This window comes from Helianthus annuus, chromosome 5 (genome assembly GCF_002127325.2).
Source record: "Helianthus annuus cultivar XRQ/B chromosome 5, HanXRQr2.0-SUNRISE, whole genome shotgun sequence".
Taxonomy (NCBI): Eukaryota; Viridiplantae; Streptophyta; class Magnoliopsida; order Asterales; family Asteraceae; genus Helianthus; species Helianthus annuus.
The window spans coordinates 175,409,670-175,426,860 of NC_035437.2; the positions used below are offsets into that span (position 1 = coordinate 175,409,670).

The 17,191-nt window shown below is 37.6% G+C and overlaps 1 long non-coding RNA gene across 1 annotated transcript; it reads right to left on the bottom strand.

The window, feature by feature from the left end:
- Positions 1-1,526: 1,526 nt before the first annotated feature.
- On the bottom strand, positions 1,527-3,693 carry LOC110939500. Its single transcript, XR_002592303.2, has 2 exons — positions 3,546-3,693; positions 1,527-1,745 (listed from the first exon to the last, which is right to left on the bottom strand). It is a non-coding gene; the product is annotated as an uncharacterized LOC110939500 (long non-coding RNA).
- Positions 3,694-17,191: the final 13,498 nt, after the last annotated feature.

The window sequence follows — 17,191 nt, forward strand, 5'->3', positions numbered from 1 at the left end:
CCTTGTTGTGATTCCAATGCTGGTTGTTTGTATCATCTCAGTGGGTATTCTGTATTCAAAATCCATGCTGAAGAAAAATCAGGTAGACTTGTATACGGCGGTTGGATTGATGGCGTATTCTTGCGTTGCCTGCCTCGTTTTGATCCTAATGCGCCATGGAGTAGCAGCACAACGACACCACCGATGTTTGGTTAGATTTTTCGCAAATACAGTCTACGTTTCGGCGGTGTTAGCCGGCTTGTTGCTCATGATAATGGGAATAACCCAGGCTAGGCTCATCCTTCTTATTTGGTGGGCGTTATTCGCAGCTGTTGTTGGACTTCTAGTGGGAGATGGATTATTTGACTACTGCAGACACAATCTTTCTAGTGATAGCTGCTTTGTATGACCATCTGGGCAGTTTGTTATTGGATTTTATTTAACTCTTGAATGATTTCTAATTGATGAATAATTTTTGTTTCTAACATGATGCTTATACAATGTTTCAACTTAAAGCCATTATCGATTTAATACCCCGTATGTACGTAATTTGCTCTCGTGTAAGATAGACTTTTATTCAAGTAATTGTTATCTATATCTATACTAATTTATAATAGATTTGTGATGGGTAAAACTGTAATTTCAATGCATAATTAAGACGCCTGATTGTTTTTAGACGCCAGAATTAGGGTTTTAAGACGCCGGAGCCCACCAACAGCCAGGATTTCAATCGATGCCTGCTTAGGACTACATGTCCACCATGCCATGATCACATGTACACCATGTCATATCCCTGACCTACCACTACTTTCTACCTTACTAACACGTGGTTAAATGAAATTTTCAACGATGCAGAACTAACTAAAAATAACAAATGCAGAAATAAAATGAACGTATGCAGCCAATGAGGTGGTGGTGGAGTGGTAAGGGAGAGACTTGGTGTTCTAAGAGACTCAAGTTCTATTCCTGCCCTCCCTATTATTTTATGCGGCACCTGGCGATGATGGGAGACTAGGCGAATAGGTGGAGATCGCTAGTTTGATCCTTGAACTGAGCGGGTTTTACCTCACCGCAGTGTCGTGCCTTCGGGTGAGTGTTCACGGGCTTCGGCCCTAGGTGGGGGTTTTCCCTGGTTCAGAGGCGAGTGTATCCCGATGTGGTGAATTTCGCGCGTAGCCCATTTGGAGGATTCGTTGGCCGTTAAAAAAAAAGGAACTTTATGAACCCAAGAGTTTCATAATAATTTCTTTCGCAGAAGTTCGGTATTTATATTAATAGTATGTTGATTGTTTTATTTACTTTATGAACCTGAGAGTTTTATAATTCTTTTGTAGAATTTCGTTATGTTCATAAATGTATAATGTTCTTTGTCAATACCATGAAGACATTATTTTGTCAAACCTGCAAAGTTTGGCGCACGAAGCTTGGAACTGAAGTCGCGTATATTTCGTTAGGTTATTTGTCACCCCCAAAATACAACCTAGGGAGTGTCCCTGTTAGGCGTGTGACGTACCAACACCGAGCCACTTATTACATTGAACTCATACTAGTTTCAAAATAAAATCCTCAATTATTAATGAAAAACACCAATCACGAGTTTAAATGTAAACCAACATGTTCAGCGAAAGGAAATAATAAACCATAGTTATATTGTTCAAAAACCAATGTGTAATAGCAACAGATAATCACATGAGTCCCTCCAGTCGACCCATGACCACTCCTGCTCCTCCAGACAGCAAGTTTCCAAATCCAAGATACCTAACGACCTGCGAGCATGCAACAAATGTATCAGACAAAGCTGGCGAGTTCACAGTTTATGAAAACGTTTATTACCAAGTGTTTATTCCAGTTCATTAACAAACGCAATGGTAATATTGATAATATCTCGATACTGAACAAGACGGCTCCTGATGTATGTTTTGCCCTTTCCCTAGTGCTCCTATCAAAGCACCGGGCCCGACTGGGTCATTAGTTCACAACCGTCCTCCCCGGTACGGTGTGAGGGTGCCAAACCTAAGTAGCGCTACCAACTAATACCCCGTTACCTCCCCGGTAACAAAAGATGGGACTTAAGAATGATAGGATGAGAATATTATCCAATATATACAAGTTTTACCCTCCTCGGGATACCCACTGACTGTCCCAACCACCGAGACGCATGCTCAAAAGTAGTGAAGTCACCTTTGGTTTGCTCGGTATATTACGTAAGATTACTTGTCCATGTTGATAAATCAAACCCTAGCGTGGTTGCCAAAGATGGTCAGTTTCGTGCTCACATAATTCGTATATTCTTCATACACATTACACAAGTATCGTACAAGTAAGTCACACATTCTGGTGCAAGTCGTAACGAGTAATCATGCAACACACAGCCCATAACTCCGGTTGTCACAATCAGTTTACCTACATGACTTAATCTCGCATCTAAACACACATTCTAGCAATCTTAGTCAAATATGCACATAACAAGTTTTCATGTGTGGTTCACATAAACAAACGACCCTTTCTTTACAAGTGTGGGTTGTGGTCCAATCATAATTTATGCACTATAGACATTCAAAAATGTACTGATTCTTGACATAGCTTAGCATGGCAAGTCATAAAGTTCATCACATACTAGTTCTACATTAACCGTTTAGGCCACGTATAACACATACACAAACATACTTCTCTCACAATGCCTAACAGCCAATTATGGTTTTCTCGACAGTGAGCGGCCCAGTTGGTACCGGCCCAACTAAATTCAGAGCCCAGGTAAACTGTGCGACTCAATTGAAGTGTGCGACCACTACCCGAGTGTGCGACCCATGCAAAGCCCAACACCGAGAGTGTGCAATCGGAGGGATGTGTGCGACTTATAGTTGGGTACAGCCCAATGTCAATCCTCGGCCCAACAGTGTGTGACATTGAGCTGATGTGCGATTCAGGGTCTAGTGTGGGATTCATGCAGGAGAGGTTTTCCAGTTACACCATCAATCAGTTATTTATCACAATCGATCATAGCCATTAATTCTTTAGTCAACAATCCCTAACATACTTGTTATCACGAATATGCACCCATAATTATTTTGTATTTTTTTATGATCATCAGCAAGTTTTAGGCATTTAACCTACATTCCCATGGATTATACATTCCCTGCTCCACTGATTCGACTAATATATCAACATATAAACTTTACCATCAATTCAACCTTGCATATTGTATCGACCATAACATTCTGGACCATTGCTTAACACTATGGATAATTTCAAATTCATGTTAACAGTCTAATTATCACCAGTAAACCATCAAGTCCTATACTATCATGCAACCCTAATTTATCCACTAACAATTATTCATCTTAAGATAACATTCAAATCCCACCTGTAGCACATATTGTCGAGTTCATGGACATCATCTCAAACTAAAGATCATATATTCATCATTACTCGTTAAACAAAACCAATGATTGACCAGATTCTATTCGATGTATTCTTGTAACCCTAGATCATGCTTTTAATTTCACACACACATACAATACATCATACGATCATATAACCAGGCCAAGGACGATTAGCATACATACCGATTTCTAGCACGAATGGAATGATGTTTTGTAGCAAGGAGGGCTTCGACAGGTGCTGGGTTACCATCGGTCAGAGGGAGAGAGAGAGAGAGAGAGAGGAACAAAACTAGGGTTTGGTGTTTAGTGTTTTAGGATTTAAATGAGAACCATTCTCAATCTGATGTGTGTGCAAAACTCAGATCATGCGAGTTGGACCCGTCTGGGCTCCGTTTTGGGCTCAAGGCAACTGGGCCGAGGGTTATATAATTGGCAAGGAGAAGGTTTGGCCCAGATGAGAGGTGTGCGATTGCCTGATAATTCATAACTCAATGCCCAATACTGTTAAACGAGCAACAATAATCTCGTATAATAAAATCACATCTGTCATAACATTCACTCACTCACAACATAGTAAAGCGTATCAGTACCCAACTAGTGGTCAGGTAATGCAAGCCTTGAAAGTTCAGGTTGTCACATCATCCCCAATTTTAAAGAAATTTCGTCCCGAAATTTGATAAGTAACCCCAAAAGTAAGGTGTTAGATCAGGATGACTATGGATTTCCGCGGTTACCACATCATCCCCAACTTGAAAGGGAATTTCGTCCCGAAATTCACAAATGATATCAGAGGTTGGTTCAACCACTTAAACCATTGAGGTTACTAGAGTTTCATCCAATCATTGTGTAACACCCCAAAACTCGTATTATTAATACGTAGGTACGTTGCCATGTTAATTAAATGAAATACAATAACTAGGTTATTAAACTTAGTTAAAAGCCTAACAAAATAAGTAAAGGAAAAGAAATTTGTGGCAACTAAGATGGTGTGATAAACTTGAGGGACTAGAATTGCCAAATTGGAAATTGAATTTAATTAAAACAAGGGGTGTGTGTGCGTGAGATCGATCAGGAGAAGAGGAAGAAAGGGGTGAAACCCTAATTCAAGAAAACCTTCAAATTGAAAGGGGAAATAAGCCCTAATCGGATGCATGGACTTAGATTCTTGATCATCCAGACTTTCTACACATGAGGTAAGTTGTAGAAGTTAATTTGATGAATTGGTATGAAGTGAGTCTATGATTAAACTGTGAAATCTCATGAAATTGTGCATGTAGAAATGTTAGAATAACCATTTAGACTATGTGTTATGAACAAGTTCAAGTAATTTGATGATTTAAGAAGAAACCCACAATTTTGAATGAAGGTGGCGACATGGGTGTTCTATCCATGTCCAATCCTTGCTTGATGTATTTGTTCCTAGCTTGAAATGGGTTTTGAGATGTTAGTTTAGGGTTAATTGTATTAATGGGATGTGATTTTGAGCACTCTTTTGGTGATTGGAATTAAGTTAGTGACTATGCTTAAACTAGTTGTAAACTATGCATAGTAGATTGTACGCACACCAAGTGCTTGATGAAATGCTTAGGTGAGCTTAATAGATGAGATTGTATGCAATTGATGGATGAATATGCATAGAAGGTGTTAATGATGTAATTGATAGTAAACTAACATGAATAATGCTTTAGATGAAGTTCATATGATAATTCGGGTTGAATGCATGTTGTTGATCAGGTCCATGTAAGAACGTAGTTAATAAATGATTCGGCTTGCTTATTAGTGATCGATAACTAAGAATGTGATGGGTTGCTAGTTGGGAAGTATGGAAATGCTAATGTGAACGAAGTGAGTATACATGTAATTAGGTGATCATATGTTTGTATGTATTTTACTATGTGGGTATGAAATGTTTATGGTGTCATTGGTATAACGACCACATCGGAATGGATATATGTCCCTAAGTTGGAAGTTTGCATACTCAACCGTTAACTGTATGAAAAGTAAATAAATATTAGAATAGCATGGTTAAATTATATATATGATTGTAAGACTAGGAGGATTGAACGATGCATGATGAATCAATATGTTTCACACTTGATGGTATGTTAAAGTGTGTAAATTGGAATGATGCATTGTTATATTTATGCCTTGTGCTTGTTGAAATTGACTATTTAAAAGTCAAATGCGAGATATGAACTAGACATGATTAGTGATATGTAGATCTCGAATGCTAACAAGAATGTGAATGTAGTGAGATGTAGAGGATAAGCATCATGCCAAGAGGACGCAAGCACAAATGGCAATCGGGTCAAGAGGAGACAAGGAAACGGCCACGAATACGGACGCTTAAGGTAAGTGACATCCAACTCACTTCTTAGTATACATAAGAACCTTCTTGTTATAAATGAAGGGAAGTCATGTATGGTATGGAATGATTGAAGGTATTAAGATAAGTATTAATCTAGATAGTCGAAGATAGTTTGTGGGACTAAACGGGTTGAATAATTATGTATAAGTAAGGTAGCGGTAATGAAATTCGTTAAGAATGTGGACCCGAGGCAAGGATTCTTAGTCTAAAATGTAGGGAAAGGTTTTACGGACAATTGGGAACAAGTTATGTTGATATATGCATGAACAGGTCAAAACTTGGTAAAAGGGTAATAAGCCGAAGGCTTATAAGTCATAAAGTTAGGTAGTCCATATATTGGATTTTTACTCTATGTGATAGAGAATTAAATTACGGTCGTGTAGGAAAAAGAATCGGGTAAAACGGATCAAAAACGAGCAAGTTATGCGAGTTTTAGTGTGAAAGATGGGAGCTGATCTGGGCACCACCGTAGCTTACGGTGCCACCGTAAGCTACGGTGGGAACTGGGCATTTATTCCTGCCGTAAGACAGACTAGAACTACCGTAAGCATTTGGGGCCACCGTAAGCTACGGTAGCCACCGTAGCTTACGGTGGAGGGCTGATGCAAATGTATTGTTTATGTAATTTCTTCGTTTTTCCTCGAACTCGGACCCCGTGAACCCATTCCAAGCCTCGTTAAGTCTTTATAATGTTCCTTAACCCTACCAAATGGCTTGGTAAGTTACGGATGAGTATGAAACTCACTTTTAAGATCCGAAATATATCTGAAAGATATTTTAAAAGCATTTATGACATGTGATTCAGTTCGGGATGTGTGAGTGTGTACGCGGGGTAATGAATTTAGTATGTGAGTAGGAATGCTTGTAGGTATTAATGTATGTATGTATGTATGTAAGCACCTAAGTAGGTAAGTTGTACGCCGTAATGTATGCATGTATGTAAATACGTGAGTAGGTATGTTGTACGTAGTAATGTATGTATGTATGCATGTAAGTAAGTATGTGAGTAGGTATGTTTGTATGTAGTAATGTATGTATGTATGCATGTAAGTAAGTATGTGAGTAGGTATGTTGTATGTAGTAATGTATGTATGTATGTATGTATGTAAACATGTAAGTAGGTATGTTTGTACGTCGTAATGTATGTATGAATGTAAGTATGTGAGCAGGTATGTTTATATGAAGTAATGTATGTATGAATGTGTGTAGGTATGTATGTACGTAGTTATGTATGTAATGCATACGTGGTTTCAATACACTTAAGTATTGACGTTATTAACAGTGTGCCACGAGAATGAAATGTGGTGCAGGTACTCCATCGAGGTTCGCTAAGGATTAGGCACCCGGATGGAATGACTACATCTAGATAGATAACGGATGGAAAGAATATGTGGATAGAACAAATCGAGACTACACGATTAAGAATCTTGTTTGTATATAATGTATGCTAATGTTTCGATTGTATGTGGTGGGTGCAGGTAGTACGAATCACAGATTTTCATCACAAGGAGTAACGATTAAAGACCGAGTCACAAGTCAGATTGTACGGGAATACCTGATTATGTAAAATGATAGTTTTAAGTTATGCTTTTATTTTGTAAATATGTACAAAAGATAGTTTTATTGTAAGAAGGTATTTTATATTGAATTTGCAAGTAGGTCAAAAACGTTTTTATTGAAAGAAATCTTATAGTACGAATTTCCGCTGCGTCTTTTCAGTTACAACGTGTTAGGGTGTTACAAGTTGGTATCAGAGCCCTGGTTTGAGAGAAATCAAGTATGAGGAGGTAAATACTTGAACTCAAACCTGTGTGCTCTTGCGACAAGGACCCGTACAATCCAAGACTCGATTAAGATCTAAGGGCAGAAGCCAAGGTAAGTATGTGCTTATGTATGTATTTGAAGATAACTAACAGTATGTTATGTGTAAGGCCAACATGATTGCTTGGAAAGGATGAATTGTAAATGCGGTCTAGCGTCGGCACCAAGGTATGTAATATGGCATATTGACCGAGGTACGTAGATTTAGTTTATGGGCGCAAGAAATGGTATAATTAAGCAAGCGAAAGAAAAATTTTAAAGTAATTTAATAATGACAGAGCAAGGGAGTTTTGAAAATGATACGCGTGCCGAAACTTAATTCTGCGGACATAAGGTGGCGATTACGCGAAGACACGAAACCAGTATGTGGATTGTGTACCTGGCCAGTACACAAGAAACGTATGACGTTCGTGAGACCGTGATAATTGTTACAGGTATGTCCGTTGGAATTAGGTAGTAGGTGGACGTGGGGGTGAAGGGAAATGTAAGACTTTAAGGAATGAAAGATATGAATGGAATGTTTGAATCCGTGAGACGGATTCAAGAAATAAAAGGCTCGAATGGAATGTTTGAATCCGCAAGACGGATTCAAGGAATGAAATGCAGGAATGACATGCTTGAATCTGTGAGACAGATTCAAGTCATAGAAAGAAGAAAATGAATGAATAGTAGGTTAGAAACCGCAGGACAGATTTAAAACATATGAAGGATAAAATTTACCCACATCAGAATTATGTCAATAATTGACCGTAGTTATGTCAAACGAGTTCTATGAGTAAATGTAAAGTAAATGAACAAAGGAATGATCGTAATGGGCACGCAAAGTTAAGTTTTAAAATGAAAGAAAGAAGTTTTAAACCCGTTATGTGTAGATGTTCTAGAAATCTACTCTTAGGAGTCAGAATTAATGACGGGCTATGACCCAGACAAAGGATTAAGTATGAACAGGAGGGGCAAGTTTGTTAAGAATATCAAAATTATGTAATGGATGTTTTTGTAAGTAAGCATGAATGGAAGGAAGTACGAATGTGTACCTCAATGCATCTATGATAGGTAAGAAAATTCAGTTTAACCTTAAAAAGGGTCAAACTGCAAAGGCTGACGAAATAAGTAACTAAAATGAAAAATTGCGTGTAAGAAATGGAATGTAAGATATGTTAAAGCATGTACGCAGGAAATATGTAACAGAATTATAGGTGACTAATCACCTAGTAGACTCAGTAAATGAGATATGCTAACCGCCAATTTTGTAGGTGGTGATGTTAGAATTCGTAGTGTGATGAAACCAATTGAATTAGTGGAAGGATGTGCACGAGCGGAAGCACACTACGCGAATGAAGGAAATCTGGCCGGGTATGGCTAGTACTCGTGAAAAGACGGATAGATCTGGTTTACGGACCATTGAAATTATGCAACGAAATCGAGGTTAGTAAAATGTGTAATTCATGTTGGACAGGTATGAACTGGTAGATTGAGAAAGACCTACGAAATGACTGATAGGATATGTATGGTATGGAATGTTTAATTTTTAACCAATGGCATAAGAAGAAAGTATGATACTAAAAAAAAGTGAATTTCAAAAGTTTGAGAAATTTTGAGTATTTATTAAACTTTCGTATAATAAATTTGCACGACATGTTTGCTTAGGTAGATTAAGTAATGCAGGAAGTGAAAGTAATAATGATATGAAATGCATGAAACGATTGAAGGCAATATAAAGGTATGCAAAGTACAAGTAACTATGGAAAACGTAGAATGATGATTAACATGAGAACTAGGCACGTAGTTTGACTATGAGATAGTAGTTTTGTTGTGATGACAAAACAATAGTAAATATTATACAGTGCATGTAGAGAATGTAATTTTAAGAAATAAGATGAAGGTATTAGGTCCGTTACGAACGGATCCTATGAATGTATGTATGACTGCGAGTTGAAGTAGTATGTATATTGACCGTTATTAATAGGCCAAGGAATTGAGAATGTGTGTAAAAATAAAGTATGTAAGGTATGGACTTGTTAGAAAGAAGTCAATTGTATGAATAGTCATGAAGCGGGAATGGGTAGTTACTTAGTCTTACGATGTATCCATCAAAGTTAAACATGGAGGTGTCTGTATGAATTACGAAGTAAGAGCGTAACCTTGATAAGAATAATATGAATATTGGAAATGAATAGGAATGTTATTAATAGGATGTTGAAATTGTTTTAAGTAAACAAAACGGTGTATTGTACATGATATACGAGTATTATAATGGTAAAGGAGCCATTAGCTATGAAATGCGTTAAAAACTAGCGCTATTAGTGAAAGTGACACCAATAAGAACTCCGCGATGGGTTCTTGAAAGTAGAAGATTGTCACTAAGATGGGCTAGAGATCGTGTTAATGGGGCAAAGGGAAAGAATAGTTGTGTTTATTGGAAATGAGAAAGGTTTCGGGGACGAAACCTTCTTTAAGGGGGGTAGATTTGTAACACCCCAAAACTCGTATTATTAATACGTAGGTACGTTGCCATGTTAATTAAATGAAATACAATAACTAGGTTATTAAACTTAGTTAAAAGCCTAACAAAATAAGTAAAGGAAAAGAAATTTGTGGCAACTAAGATGGTGTGATAAACTTGAGGGACTAGAATTGCCAAATTGGAAATTGAATTTAATTAAAACAAGAATCACACACACACAAGGGGTGTGTGTGCGTGAGATCGATCAGGAGAAGAGGAAGAAAGGGGTGAAACCCTAATTCAAGAAAACCTTCAAATTGAAAGGGGAAATAAGCCCTAATCGGATGCATGGACTTAGATTCTTGATCATCCAGACTTTCTACACATGAGGTAAGTTGTAGAAGTTAATTTGATGAATTGGTATGAAGTGAGTCTATGATTAAACTGTGAAATCTCATGAAATTGTGCATGTAGAAATGTTAGAATAACCATTTAGACTATGTGTTATGAACAAGTTCAAGTAATTTGATGATTTAAGAAGAAACCCACAATTTTGAATGAAGGTGGCGACATGGGTGTTCTACCCATATCCAATCCTTGCTTGATGTATTTGTTCCTAGCTTGAAATGGGTTTTGAGATGTTAGTTTAGGGTTAATTGTATTAATGGGATGTGATTTTGAGCACTCTTTTGGTGATTGGAATTAAGTTAGTGACTATGCTTAAACTAGTTGTAAACTATGCATAGTAGATTGTACGCACACCAAGTGCTTGATGAAATGCTTAGGTGAGCTTAATAGATGAGATTGTATGCAATTGATGGATGAATATGCATAGAAGGTGTTAATGATGTAATTGATAGTAAACTAACATGAATAATGCTTTAGATGAAGTTCATATGATAATTCGGGTTGAATGCATGTTGTTGATCAGGTCCATGTAAGAACGTAGTTAATAAATGATTCGGCTTGCTTATTAGTGATCGATAACTAAGAATGTGATGGGTTGCTAGTTGGGAAGTATGGAAATGCTAATGTGAACGAAGTGAGTATACATGTAATTAGGTGATCATATGTTTGTATGTATTTTACTATGTGGGTATGAAATGTTTATGGTGTCATTGGTATAACGACCACATCGGAATGGATATATGTCCCTAAGTTGGAAGTTTGCATACTCAACCGTTAACTGTATGAAAAGTAAATAAATATTAGAATAGCATGGTTAAATTATATATATGATTGTAAGACTAGGAGGATTGAACGATGCATGATGAATCAATATGTTTCACACTTGATGGTATGTTAAAGTGTGTAAATTGGAATGATGCATTGTTATATTTATGCCTTGTGCTTGTTGAAATTGACTATTTAAAAGTCAAATGCGAGATATGAACTAGACATGATTAGTGATATGTAGATCTCGAATGCTAACAAGAATGTGAATGTAGTGAGATGTAGAGGATAAGCATCATGCCAAGAGGACGCAAGCACAAATGGCAATCGGGTCAAGAGGAGACAAGGAAACGGCCACGAATACGGACGCTTAAGGTAAGTGACATCCAACTCACTTCTTAGTATACATAAGAACCTTCTTGTTATAAATGAAGGGAAGTCATGTATGGTATGGAATGATTGAAGGTATTAAGATAAGTATTAATCTAGATAGTCGAAGATAGTTTGTGGGACTAAACGGGTTGAATAATTATGTATAAGTAAGGTAGCGGTAATGAAATTCGTTAAGAATGTGGACCCGAGGCAAGGATTCTTAGTCTAAAATGTAGGGAAAGGTTTTACGGACAATTGGGAACAAGTTATGTTGATATATGCATGAACAGGTCAAAACTTGGTAAAAGGGTAATAAGCCGAAGGCTTATAAGTCATAAAGTTAGGTAGTCCATATATTGGATTTTTACTCTATGTGATAGAGAATTAAATTACGGTCGTGTAGGAAAAAGAATCGGGTAAAACGGATCAAAAACGAGCAAGTTATGCGAGTTTTAGTGTGAAAGATGGGAGCTGATCTGGGCACCACCGTAGCTTACGGTGCCACCGTAAGCTACGGTGGGAACTGGGCATTTATTCCTGCCGTAAGACAGACTAGAACTACCGTAAGCATTTGGGGCCACCGTAAGCTACGGTAGCCACCGTAGCTTACGGTGGAGGGCTGATGCAAATGTATTGTTTATGTAATTTCTTCGTTTTTCCTCGAACTCGGACCCCGTGAACCCATTCCAAGCCTCGTTAAGTCTTTATAATGTTCCTTAACCCTACCAAATGGCTTGGTAAGTTACGGATGAGTATGAAACTCACTTTTAAGATCCGAAATATATCTGAAAGATATTTTAAAAGCATTTATGACATGTGATTCAGTTCGGGATGTGTGAGTGTGTACGCGGGGTAATGAATTTAGTATGTGAGTAGGAATGCTTGTAGGTATTAATGTATGTATGTATGTATGTAAGCACCTAAGTAGGTAAGTTGTACGCCGTAATGTATGCATGTATGTAAATACGTGAGTAGGTATGTTGTACGTAGTAATGTATGTATGTATGCATGTAAGTAAGTATGTGAGTAGGTATGTTTGTATGTAGTAATGTATGTATGTATGCATGTAAGTAAGTATGTGAGTAGGTATGTTGTATGTAGTAATGTATGTATGTATGTATGTATGTAAACATGTAAGTAGGTATGTTTGTACGTCGTAATGTATGTATGAATGTAAGTATGTGAGCAGGTATGTTTATATGAAGTAATGTATGTATGAATGTGTGTAGGTATGTATGTACGTAGTTATGTATGTAATGCATACGTGGTTTCAATACACTTAAGTATTGACGTTATTAACAGTGTGCCACGAGAATGAAATGTGGTGCAGGTACTCCATCGAGGTTCGCTAAGGATTAGGCACCCGGATGGAATGACTACATCTAGATAGATAACGGATGGAAAGAATATGTGGATAGAACAAATCGAGACTACACGATTAAGAATCTTGTTTGTATATAATGTATGCTAATGTTTCGATTGTATGTGGTGGGTGCAGGTAGTACGAATCACAGATTTTCATCACAAGGAGTAACGATTAAAGACCGAGTCACAAGTCAGATTGTACGGGAATACCTGATTATGTAAAATGATAGTTTTAAGTTATGCTTTTATTTTGTAAATATGTACAAAAGATAGTTTTATTGTAAGAAGGTATTTTATATTGAATTTGCAAGTAGGTCAAAAACGTTTTTATTGAAAGAAATCTTATAGTACGAATTTCCGCTGCGTCTTTTCAGTTACAACGTGTTAGGGTGTTACACATTGCGTTTCCACTTGAACTTCGGTCCATGTCTTGAGTTCCAACGACTCTCTCAATTGGAATCTCGACTATAATAACGAATCTTGACGTCCTGGTCCATGTTTTCAGTAGATTCCTCGACAACCGCAACTTGTCATTAATCTCAGACTCTAGCAAGGCTATCACAAGCGTTTCCATCGGACAAATACTGCCTTAGATCCGAAACATAAATGACATCATGCACGTTATCCAATTCGTCAGGTAACCCGAGTTTGTAAGTCACGTTACCTATTCTTCCCAGAATGTTGTATGGCTCAAAGTGATGTAAGTTAAGCTCGCCACGTTCCCCAAGCGTACCACACCCTCCCAGGGTGAGACTTTCAACATGCCATGATCGCCTATAGCGATCTTCTAGTGTTTCCTAAGCTTATCAGCTTTCCTACCAGTCACGTGTTGCCGCCAAACAACTCTCGATATACATAACCTTCCCAAGTATTTCGAGTACAAGTTCTGGACCCGTAATTGGTCCACTAGAAGAATGGTATTATCATCCATGCAATGCCCCAAACAGAGTTGTCTGAATACTAGAATGGTGACTGCTGCAGTAGAACTTCACCCAAAGATAAGTGTCCTTTCAAATGTTTACTAAAGTCAACCACGCACATGCTCGCAACATGTCTTCGTCTGCCAGGATGGTTCGTTACCCTGTCCGGTTGTCCCATAGTGATAAGTAATGCTCATGTCTAGACATGAGCCAAGGGTGTTGTGTATTGCCTGACATAAATCAGGCATAGATCAAAATCAAGGTATCAAGAGTTGGCACCTCGTGCCCAAAACCGTCTCTCCCAGAGGAATATTCACAAGCTGTGAAGACTCGATAGCTTACTTGACTACAAGGAAGTGTGTTGGTTATGTGAGACAATGGGCGATTACCCAGGTGATATCGGTTCCGTTCTGAGTTTTAGGTAAACCAGTGACCAATCCACGGTAGTCTGTTCTCATTTCCCTATGGGTGTTTCTGGTTGCTGACGCATACCAGTAGGTTTCTGGTATTCCACCTTGACTTTCACACAAGTCAAACATCGTTCACATACAGTGCTATGTAGGCCTTCCTGCCCGGTTATCAATACAAGGCTTAAAATCCTAATATCTCCTGTCAAACCCAGACTATTAGAGCATTGAGGCCGGCGTGCTTTGCTCAGCACAAATTTCCTCCAGTTGTCGAATGGTGGGATCCATATTCGTACCATGAAGTAGCGAATATCGCCCGACTTGCCAAAAGTTGCTCCTCCATGCCCTGCATGAACTCAACTTGAAAATTCTCTTCCTTCAGTGCTTCGATGTAAACAGGGCGAATCTGATCGGGTAGGCTAGGGTCGATGATGAGTTGCAAGCTCATACGCGTTTAGGAAAAAAGACACAATGAGTCACGAAAAAGACACAACGTAAATATAGAAAAGACACGATGATAAATAAAAAAAACACAATGATGTAAACAAAAAGTCTAAAATCTACAAGCTAAACATCTATAAACAAAAACCTAAAATCTCACGTCGTAGAGTACGATAAGACGGTTCCAGTGTCGCTTGAATGAAGTCAATCCAAGTCTGTTTGATATCCTTCTTACGACTTCTTAATTCTTTATGTAAGTGAAGTATATATATATATATATATATATATATATATAGCGGAGAATTCAAATGAAAAGAAATTACAAATTAAGAATAAAAAGAGTAAAGGGTACAAAGGTAACTAAAACAAATCATTTAATAAGTTTATCCTTTATTTTTGCTATTCAAATTAATGAACCTTAATCATTTAATGAGTCATCCTATAAGATAATTTTGCACCTTACACAATAAAAACAATAATGTACATGTTCTTACATATTCAACGTTTCCTACACCATAAAAACAATATTTTGGTGTAAGGTAGAGAATGTGTAGGACCCCAACACTTTTAAATAATTTGTTGACTCGTAATAAAATATGTGTAGGACACAATACTTTTAAATAACTTTGTCACTTCTAATAAAATTGGTGTAGGACCAACACACTAAGACCATGGGTAATGGTTAATGCCCCTTAAGGGGCATTTTTTGCCACATCATCATCATAATATTTCATGTAATGGTTAAGACTTCATAATGCCCTTTTATTTATTAGTTTCCTTATTATTCCTTCTTATTGGGCATTATTCTAGAAATGCCCCTCACTCTTCATGCCCCTATAATGCCCATGAGTAATGGTGTGAGGGCATTATCAAAATCTTTCATGCCCTTATAAAGCCCCATTACATATGGTCTAAGACCATAGGTAATGGTTAATGCCCACTAAGGGGCATTTTTCACCACATCATCATCATAATGCCCTTTTAAAAAAGGTGTAATGGTTAATGCCCATTTCATTTATTACTTTCCATTATTTTTCTTCTCTTTGGGCATTATTATAGAAATGCCCCTCACTCTTCATGCCCCTATAATGCCCATGAGTAATGGTGTAAGGGCATTATCAAAATCTTTCATGCCCTTATAAAGCCCCATTACATATGGTCTAATGGTGGTGAAGGAGGAAATTATGGTGGCATTAATGAGACTTGAGTAACTCTTTATAACATCTATTAGTATTCTAAATCAAAATGTCTATTATACCCTTATTAATTAAATCATTAATTAAAAGTAGATAAAAATTATATCTTGATTCAAAACCATTGATCAAATAAATAAAGGGCCTAGATTAATTTATTTATCTTCTTATAAGAAGATTCTTCTCAAATGAACCTGTTGGATCTGAGTTTCCTTTTGATTGTACTTTTGTTTGTAAAATAAGATGGAGATGAATGAGTGTGCAGCGGAAATTAAGATGAACACAAACTTTGTATACAATCAAATGAGAGTAATACTTTTAATCAAACATCTTTACACATAGAACCGAATGATTGAATTTATTTCAAACACGATTACAATGATGATGTATGAATGCAAACTCCCCCTCAGCCCGAGCTCAGTAGTTTGTTCGTGCAAAGAAGACGAATGATGTGAAGAGCTAATAGAACAGTACAAAGTACTGTACTATTTATAAGCACTTGCAAACTACTGAGCATCTTTAGCTGACGTCACCATGAAAGTGACATCTAACCTCCTAACAAACTCTAACCTCTGATCTATACAGACACTGCTTGTGTTAACTACTGCTATTACATTCTATTACATAACAGACTATAGAACAACTGTTGCAACCTTCTACTGCTGTGAACCCAGCAGCACTTGTCCGGATCAACATTGCTTGACTCAAGGCAGTAGATTGAATCAGCAGGACTTGAGTCTTCATCAGATCTTTAATTGAGCAGCAGTTATTGGTCAGCAGTTAGTAAGATCAGCAGATAGGAGGTCATCAGTTGTTGTAATCACTTTCAAGGGGACAGATATGCATATCAGCATCTGCTTATTCTGAATCCACTGAGCTGACCCAGTTTTGGCTTTACATTATCTGTTCCTCTGATAGGGTTCAATCCCAACAATCTCCCCCTGGATCAGATAATGCCAAAACTCTTCATTATTGTGGATATTTTATTGCATCATCAACAGCTCCCTTATATGGCCTTTAAATTGCAATTCAAAGCTAAGGGAATCTGTATCTTCATCATCTCTGCTAAGTGGAAGATCAAGGAGATCCTGCAAATCTTCAAGACTCAGGCCAAGAGCTTGTTCCCTTGATATTATCTTCACTTCTCCACCAGACCTGAGCAAGGTCAATACGCGGGTCTGTTTGTCAGTTGCCCACTTTTGTATTTTTGAGCCTGGTGGGTTTCTTGGGAGATGCTTATTTGCAGAAGTATTTGGAGAGGCTGGCCGGTTCATCACTGGCTGAGCAGTGGGAGCAGAATTTTCTTGTTCAAGTTCTTCTTTCAAC